The following is a 9,778-nucleotide window of genomic DNA, read 5'->3' as shown; positions in this document are numbered from 1 at the left end:
TTTGTGTATGGTGACACTGCATGGGGAAGAAGGCAGGGGCACATAACATCAATAAGGGTACCTGATCCTAAACCAGGCAGTGTGAAGACAAATGGGAGGCCCAAACTTCACATATACATTGATCACTTATGCCTAATCCTGAATTGTAGTCCACATCTTTAAAATAAGGTAATAATAATAATAAAAAAGTACAGGCAACATATTGCTGCTTCTATTTCATACCTAAAAGTTGATTTCCCAATCCCTCTATGATTAAAATTAGTCTCTTTATTATCCAAAAATACAGGTAAAACCCTGACAAACTACTGACTTTTTACTTCCTGCCATCTAACCCTAAGCTGCTAACTGCTTATACTTAATACCACAACAAGACATTTGATAACACAGTCCATTAACTGAAATTTACCATGGAAATTGTTCTTCCTTCAAAAGTGTTACCTAAAGCAACATTTTACAATTGTTTTTATGTGTGTGTTTTGAATTTATTTAAATCATATTTATAAGTAATTTTGATATTCTATGGTATTACATTCTGTTTTAGTATCGGAACATAATTTATAATATTATGAAGATGGACAAGAACTCAAACTAAGGCAGCTAAAATTGAAAAACTTTAGCCCAGCAAATAATTTTGTCTTTCATCATGGATCACTCTTACTTATATTAGAGTCAGCTAAGAAAATAAACCACACTAAGGATTTCAACATGTGTGATTTAATATATTGGATTGGTTACACAATTATTGAAGGACTGAATAGGAAAAAAAAGCAGCATCTAGGTAACACAGAAATAAGTACAGAAAGCAGATACCATCCATTAGAAACAAGAAGAGTTATTAGAATACAGAAGTGTGGACGAGGGCAGAGCTGATGCCTCTGAGGAGAAACAAGGAAATAAGTTCTGGAAATGTGAAAAAGGAAAAAGTAGCTGAATGCTGGTAGAAATAACTGCTATTCATGTTGAAGGACTATTTCTAAAGAATATTGAGAAAAATAGGAGGGTCAAATACTTCTTCATTTTAGTAATGCCTTCCAGTCTTTCTCTAATGCCCTCTTCCCACTTCTACAGCTATTTTTTGAACCCACAATGAATAAGGTGGCAAACAATATATACACATTGCAGAGTCATAGTTCTTGCATCACAAGACTAAGTATGGTAGAGTGAGCTTTGTTTTGAATGGCAATTGGTTAGTTGTTGGCAAAATAGTTATGAGTAATCATTAGTTTAGGTTTTTTTAAAAAGTATAATGTCAATTAATCCCCATTTTCTTTTTCTTATTTTTAATTTTATGAGTACAATATAACTGTCCATAATATGAGATGCATGTAATATTTTGATCAAATCAGAGTAAATAGGATAGCCTTCACCTCAAATATTTTCTGTTTTCATTGATTGAAAAACATATATCTGAAGTGTTTTTTTTTGTTTTTTGAGTTAGAGTCTCACTCTGTCACCCAGACAGGAGTGCAATGGCCGCTCCCGGCCACCGCAGCCTCGACCTGCTGGGCTCCGGCTTTCCTTCCGCCTCAGCCTTCTGAGTAGCCGGAATTACAGGCGCGCGCTACTATGCCCAGCTGATTTTTTGATTTATTGTAGAGATGAGGTCTCGCTGCCCAGGCGGGTCTCGAACCCTCAGGCTCAGGCAATCCACTCACCTCAGCCTCCCAAAGGCACGGGATTACAGGCTGAGCCACCGAGCCCACCTTATCTGAAGTTTTTAAACGGACACTATAAATATAAAGGAAAAAAAGTGAAGGAGTTCAGATATAAAATCTATAGCAATTAATATAAAGGATAGGCCCACTGACCAAATGATAATTCATAAACATACACTCACTCTCTCTCTCTCTCTCTCTCTCTCTATATATATATATATATATATGTATATATATATGTACATATATATAGTTAATTTATGAAAGAGGTGTAAGCTTCATGCTATGAGGAGGAAAATGGTCTTTTTAATTAATGGTCTGATCAAGCAGAAGTATATTTTTTAAAACTGTGTATGAACCATACCTCGTACCATATTCAAAATTTAAGTCCAGATTAACTGTTAATTCAAATATAAATTTTAAAAAAGCATTTAGAACAAAATATAAGAACATCATCATGACTTTGGAATAGGTACATATTTCTTTTTAAAATGACAGATGAAACTAGCTATGAAAGAGAAAATTGATAAATTAGACTATATTTTAAAATTATTATTATTATTTATTTTATTTTTGTCCAGATTGCTATGCTGCCCTGGTGGTCTGAAACCCATGGTCTCAAGAAGTCCTCCCATCTCTGCCTTCCAAAGAGCTGGAATTAAAGGCTTGAACCACCATGCCCAGCCTCCAAAGGACTCACAGAAGATGAAAAGACAACTCAAAGAATGGGAGAAATTGTTTTCAAATCATATATCTGATAATAAACTTGTATCCAGAATATACAAAGAAGTCTTACAACTCAACAATTAAAAGACCAACACTCTAAAACAAAAATGGGCAGAAAATCTTGAATGGACATTCCTAAGAAGAAGGTATACAAATGATCAACAGGCACTTACAAAGATGCTGTCATCAGTCATTAAGATATGCAAATGTATACCACAATTAGATACCACTGTATACTCACCAGGATAGCAATAATATAAAGGATCAATAATAAGTGTTGGCAATTTAGAGCAATTGGAATCTTCTTCTATTGACAGAGGAAATGTAATGTGGTAAAGTTGTTTCATAAAATGGATTGGAGTTTCTTCAGTGAGTTACATTTAGAATTACCATATGAGCCAGGAGTTCTACTCCTAGGTATATACTCAGGATAATTGAAAACATGTTCACACAAAAACTTGTACATGAATGTTCATAAAATAAATATTTATAATAGCCAAGATATGGAAGCAACCTAAATTTTTACTAATTGATAAAATAATAACAGATATATGGTTTATTAATACAATGGAATGATATTTAATAATAAAAAAGAATGGAAAATGATCTCACTGCAAATGATAAAGTAGAGAATGCAAAAACATTTTCCTACTAAAAAAACAGTTCTTTGGCCAAAAATGGTCATATCAATCTTTTATGAACTCAGGCATCCAATTAAAAATTTTAAACAACCAAAAGAGTGTGCAATTAAGAAAAAGCTGCTAAATTTTATTAAGGAAGTATTGCAACTCTTTAACTTAATCACTTCCCTTCTACTCCTCAGCTCAGAAGTGGGCATGGGGAGAGTGGCTCACATTCTTGGTGTAGCTTGCTGGTGACCAACTGTCAAAAAAGATCTTGCTCTCAAATAATTGAAGTTGTATATTTTGACCTGTCTGGCAGTACTTTGAAAAATCAACTCAGAGACTTGCCTATGCTTTGTCCTATCTTAGCATTTTCGGGGCTGAAATAGTCTTCCAAGAAGCAGTAGATTTTAAATATATAAATATATTGTAGATGCAGACATGTGGTCCATGAGGCAACACCCAGGGCAAGTAGCAGGCAGGCCAAAAAGCTTAGACAGAGGAGAAGAAGAAGAAGAACTAGAGAATGATATACATGTGGGAATAAGGCCTTTTAAGAGATCCCATATACATGAGGAAGACCAGAAACGTATTACTTGTTGAGAGCTAGACATATGCTTAGAAAAATGAGAGAAAATCACAGGGTTTCACCTCTGATTTATGTTTGGTGCCTACACAAGCAAAAGGTTAAGGTAAAGGTAGGGTCATAAATGACCAATGTAAGTTTATGAACAGTCACCTAACTCAGAGCCAATTTGAAAAACCTAGGAGAATATTTTTTCCTTATTTTTTCCTCTTCTGTTCTGTTTTCTTTTATTTTATTCCTCCAATTTTTTAAGGAAATATCTTTCAAATAACTAGTGGTGATTATGAAACTATTGAAAGAGAAAATAATGGAATAATGACCATGTACAACAAATGTTACAGTTATTACAAGTTTAGTAACATAAATGAACAAAAATGATAAACTAGAGCAAGTGCAAACAAAACCTCTGGAAAGAGAGAAGAATATGATTTTCAGACTAAAATATACAGGTTTGAGTAAAAAAAAAGAATTATAAGAAACTAAAAATATATGATTCATGCATATACATCAAAAAATATACTAACAAAAAATGCCTAAAGAAACCCTGATGTTGGGCTTACCAGACAAAAGCATTAAATCAGTTGCTTTAAATATACTCATATAACAAAAGGAAACCATAAACACGGAAGTAAAAGAAATCAGGATATGATTTCTTACCAAGTAGAAAAGTCTCAATAAAAAGAAAAAAGTGATAAAAGGAACCACATAGAAAAATACCATAATTTAGATTTTTGAAAATATACTAGAGGGTATAAAAAAACAGTAAGCAAGATAAAGAAAAAAATATATAGCAAATTTAAATATAGATTAGTTAAAATTATTTATTCTAAGGGTCAGGAAAAAACAAAAAGATGAATAAAAATGAGCAGAAGTTAAAAAAGCTATTTGAAACCATTGACAATGCCAACATACATAACAGAAGCCTCAGTAGGTGGAAGATGAAAAATAGCAGAAAAAAATATTTAAAAAAATAAAATCTGAAAACATTCAAAATGCAGTAAAAAATTTGAATTTACATACCCAAGAAATTCAAAGAATCCAAGTAAGATAAATATAAAGTCAAAGAGATACACACTGTATCATTAGAATCTCAAAAACCAAAGGAAAAAGAATCTTGAAGTTAGTAAGAGAGAAATGACTCTTCAGGTACAAGAAAATCTCAGAAAGATTAACACCTGACTTCTCAGCAGAAGCCACAGAGACCAGAGAACAATGGAACGGTATATTTAAAGTGTAGAATGAAAAACTACCAAAAAAATAAAACAATATCCAGCAAAAACTATGCTGCAAACATGAAGGAAAAATCAACCCATTGCAAGATACACAAAAGCTGAAAAAATGTGTTCCTCATAGACCTTACCTATAAGAAATGGTAAAGTGAGTCCTTCAGATTGAAATAAAAGTACTGTAAAAAATAACAGCAAACAATATGAATAAATAAAAAAATGTTAGTATAGATGATTACATAGGAGCATATAAGAACAATTATGGTTGTATTTTTTGTATATAATACCACTTATTAAATTTTTAAATTTTATTTTAAAAATGTGGGGTATAATTCAAGATTAGGTAAACAAGTGATTATAGTAAAGATAAAATTTGGGCCTCCCTTTGGTCCTCACTTTTTTTTGCTTCTGGAAGCTCTATTCTGTTCCATTGGTCCATATGATCATTCTTGTACCAGCACCAGGTTATTTTGATTATTGTGTCTTTTGCTGAGAATTGTTTTGGCTATTCATTGTTGTTTACATTTCCATATGAATTTCTGTATTGTTTCCAGGTCTGAGTAGAATGATGTTGGTAATTTAATGGATATTGCAATGAATCTGTAGATTGCTTTGGTACGACGGGTATCTTAACAATGGTAATTCTTCCAGTCCATGAGCATGGAATATTTTTCCATTTGTTTGTGCCATCTTTGACTTCTTTGAGCAGTGTTTTGTGGTTTTCATTGTAAAGGTCTTTCACTGTTCTGGTTAGGAGGATGTCAAGTTATTTCAATTTTTGTGTGGCTATTATCAATGGGATTTTTCTTTTTACTTGATTGTCTGTCTGTTATTGATATATAAGAATGCAACTGCTTTTTGCTCATTTATTTTACACCTGAGACTTTTCCAAAATCCTTTATCAGTTCAAGAAGGTTTTTGACAGATTCTGCTGGATTTTCAAGGCATAGGATAATATCATCAGCATAGAGGGATAATGTGACTTCTTTTCCTGTTTGGATAACACTTATTTCTTTCTCTTGTCTAATTGCTCTAGCTAACACTTCCAATACTATGTTGAACAGAAGTGGTGAGAGTGGGCAACCTTGTCTTATTCTAGTTTTCAAGGGAAATGCTTCCAGCTTCTGTCTGTTAACCAATATGTTGGCTGTGGGTTTAACATAAATGGTTCCTACTATTTTGAGGTATGTTCCCTCTATGCCTAGGTGTTCAAAGGTTTTTATCAAGGAGGGATACTGAATTTTATAGCTTTTTCCACAGTTAATGATATAATTAATCATGTGCTTATTATTTTTAGCATCTTTTGGAGTACTTAATTACATTTATGATCTTGTGAATGTTGAACCAGCCCTCCTTCCAGGGATTAATCCAAGTTGGTCATGGTGGATGATTTTTGAAATGTGTTGTTGGATTTGATTTGCTAGAATCTTGTTAAGAATTTTTGGATCTGTGTTCTTCAGAAATATTGGCCTGTAGTTTTCTTTCTTTGTTGGAACTTTACTCAGTTTGGGTATCAATGTGATGATAGCTTCATAAAATGATTTAAGGAGAAGAAGTTCTGTTTTTTCTCAATTGCCTGGAATACTTTCAATAAGGTTGGTATTAGCTCCTCCTTGTTGTTTTGCAAAAGTCTTCTAGAAATTCGTTGGCCCTAGGACTTTTTTTGTAGATAGTTTTATGACAGAGTATATTTCCTGGGTTGTGCAACTCTTCTTTAAACTTACTGTAATAAGTTGGGCTCAGTGGCTCAGCCTGTAATCCCGCGCTTTAGGAGGCTGAGGTGAGTGGATTGCCTGAGCCTGCAGGTTCAGGACCTGCCTAGGCAACTTAGCGAGACCTCTTCTGTACAATAAATAAAAAAAATTAGCCGGGCATGGTAGCGCATGCCTGTAGTTCCAACTACTTGGAAGGCTGAAGCAGAAGGATTGCCAGAGCCCAGCAGGTCGAGGCTGTGGTGGCCAGTAGCATGCCACTGCACTCCAGTCTGGGCAACAGAGTGAGACTCCAACTCAAAAAAAAAAAAAAAAAATACTGTAATATTTTAAAGATGAATGCATAATATAATAAATTTAACTCAATTTTAATGTGTACACAATGCATAAAGAAATGACATGAAAATAATAATACATAGGAGAAAACAGAACTCTACAGGAGCATGAATTTGTATACTACTAAATTTAAGTTGATATTAATACAAGCTAGCTTGCTATAAAATAAAATTTCAATTGTATTCCCCAGGGTGACCATTAGAGAAAAACTAGAATACATAAAAGATATAAATGAGAAGGAAATAAAACAGTACACTACAAAAATATCAATTGAACACAAAATGAAGCAGTAATGGAGGAAATTAGGAACTAAAAGATATAGAGAAAAATGGCCAAAATAAGTTTTTTCATATAATAACTTTACATGTAAATGGAATAATATGTCTAATAAAAAATAAATGCTTACAAGATAGATTTTTTAAATGATAAATGATGTGCCATCTACCAGAGACTTGTCTTATGACTGAAGACACAAATAAAAAGAAATCAAAATATAGAAAATGGTATCTTATGAAGTTAGTAATCAAAGGTTAGCTGATATGTCTATACTAATATGAGATACAATAGAGTTTTAGTCAAAATTTTCTATAAGAGACAAAGAATGACAGAATGGCATTATGTATTGATAAAAGAGTCAGCACATAAGAAGACATAATGATTATAACTATATATACAAGTAACAACAGAGTTGAAAAATACATGGAACACAACTTCTAGAATTTTAAGGCAAATAGAGTTGAAAAAGAATATTATAATGCCAGTTAACACTTCTATACCCCACTTTCAATAATGGGTAGAACAACTAGACAAAAGAGTAATGAGAAAAATCAAGAATTTAAAAAGTAATGTAAGTCAATTAGTGTAACACACAAATTCAGAACCACGCAAAACAACAGAATGCATGTCCTGCTCAAGGGCACATTACACCTTCAAGAGAATAGACCATTTATTAGATTTCAAAACAAGTCTCAAGAAATTTACAAAGACCGAAATATACAAAACCTCTTCTTCAATGTAATTACTGCAATGTAATGATACTAGAAATCAAAGAAGAATAACAAGATAATTAAGCAATATGTAAAAAATTTAACACCTGACCCTTAAACAATCAAAATAACATAGAAGAAATAAAAAAGATAATAAATATTTTGAAATGAATGAAATTGGAAACACTATATACCAAAATTCATAAAACATAACAAAACTAGTGCTCAAAAAAATTATAACTGAAAACTTTTATGCTAAAAACAGGATGATTGCAAGTCAATAAGTGAACTTTCCACCTTAAAAAATTAGTGAAAGAAGAGCAAAATATACCCAAAGTTAGTAGAAGGAAGGAAATAATACATAGTAGAGATGACATAAACAAAATAGAGAACAGAAAAAAAAAATCATCAATAAAACCAAAAGTTGATTATCTGAACTGGTAAGAAAAATAATTGGCAAACTGTTTGCTATACTCAATAAGTATGAAAGAAAACAGATACAAGTTACAACTGTGAGGGCAATGATCATTGGCCTCCTAAAGTTTCACTGAAAAATCACTGGCAAAAGGCCAGCCTGATTAATAGGAGAGAATACATACACATTTTATTTAACGTGTTTGGTTGGGGGGTGGGGTTCACAGTGAAGACTTAACTGCCCAGTGAATTCCAGATGCTTAAAAAATATCTTGAAGTTACAGAAAAAATAGAGGTTTGTGGTAAAAACAAGTCATGAGAGGGGGGAAAAAGAAGAATTCTCTCAAGGAGCAACACATGGTTAGGGCAATAAATGGATGGGGAAAACAAAGAATGACTTACAAATAGTTATCTTCGAAATTTAAATGATGCTTGAAGACTGATTATATTTGTAAGAAGGTCTGCTCAGGTCACATTTCTCTCTTCCTTTCTGCAATACATAACTAGATAACAAGGAGGGGAAGCAGCTTCTCTGTAACTAAGTGGAGGTAGGAATGTCAGAGAGACCTTGAGGCAAAAAGCTGTATTTAGGTGTGAATTTTCCTGTATCTCTTCAATACCATCATAAATAAAAACTGGGGTCATGATTAGTGAATTTACAGAAATAATCTTATACAAGAACACTAGGAACATTTTTTTACACAATTAGATAATTCAGCTGAAATGGAGAATTTTCTAAAAAAGAAAAAACTACCAAACTGACTTAAAAAAGAAAAGAAAGTTTGAACAAACCTGAAACAAGCAAAGACAATGAATAAGTAATCAATAATTTTCAAGTAAAGAAAAATCCAGGACCAAATAGCTTCTGTGGTGAATTCCATTGAATTTTCAAGGAAGAATTAATACCAATCCTTCTCAAACTCCTAAAAAAAATATTGAGTTGAACATTTCCTATCTCATTTTTGAAGCCAGCATTAATGCAATTTTATAAAAGGATACACAAAGACATCACAAGAAAATCAACCTCTCAACTAATATCCATCGTCAATATAGAAAAAAAATATTTTCAGTAAAATACTAGCAAACGGAATCCAGCAGCATATTAAAAGTATCATACAACATGACCAAGTGGGGTAAGCCCAGGAATGCAATGGTTTTTCAATACACAAAAGTCTATCAATCTTGGCATGAGAAAGGTGTGTGCAAAAAATGGTCCTGAAGGAGCTCTTGTATCACAATAATGCTCCAGCTTACACAGCACTGTCTGTGAGGGATTTTTTAGCTAATGAACAAATAACTGTATTGGAACATCTTACCTACTCACTTGATCTGGTTCCCAATGACTTTTCTCTTTACCCAATGATAAATAAAATATTGAAAGGAAGATATTTTGGTCGCATTCAGGACATCAAGGGTAATACAATAACAGCTCTGATGGCCATTCCAGAAAAAAAGTTGTAAAGTTGCTTTGACGGGTGGACTAGACACTGGTGTCAGTGCATAGCTTCCCAAGG

The sequence above is a fragment of the Carlito syrichta genome, unplaced genomic scaffold, assembly GCF_000164805.1.
Source record: "Carlito syrichta isolate Samal-C Ts95f unplaced genomic scaffold, Tarsius_syrichta-2.0.1 Scaffold305762, whole genome shotgun sequence".
NCBI classification, from domain to species: Eukaryota; Metazoa; Chordata; class Mammalia; order Primates; family Tarsiidae; genus Carlito; species Carlito syrichta.
The sequence above is the reverse complement of the archived record's forward strand: the minus strand, read 5'-3'. Positions refer to the sequence as shown.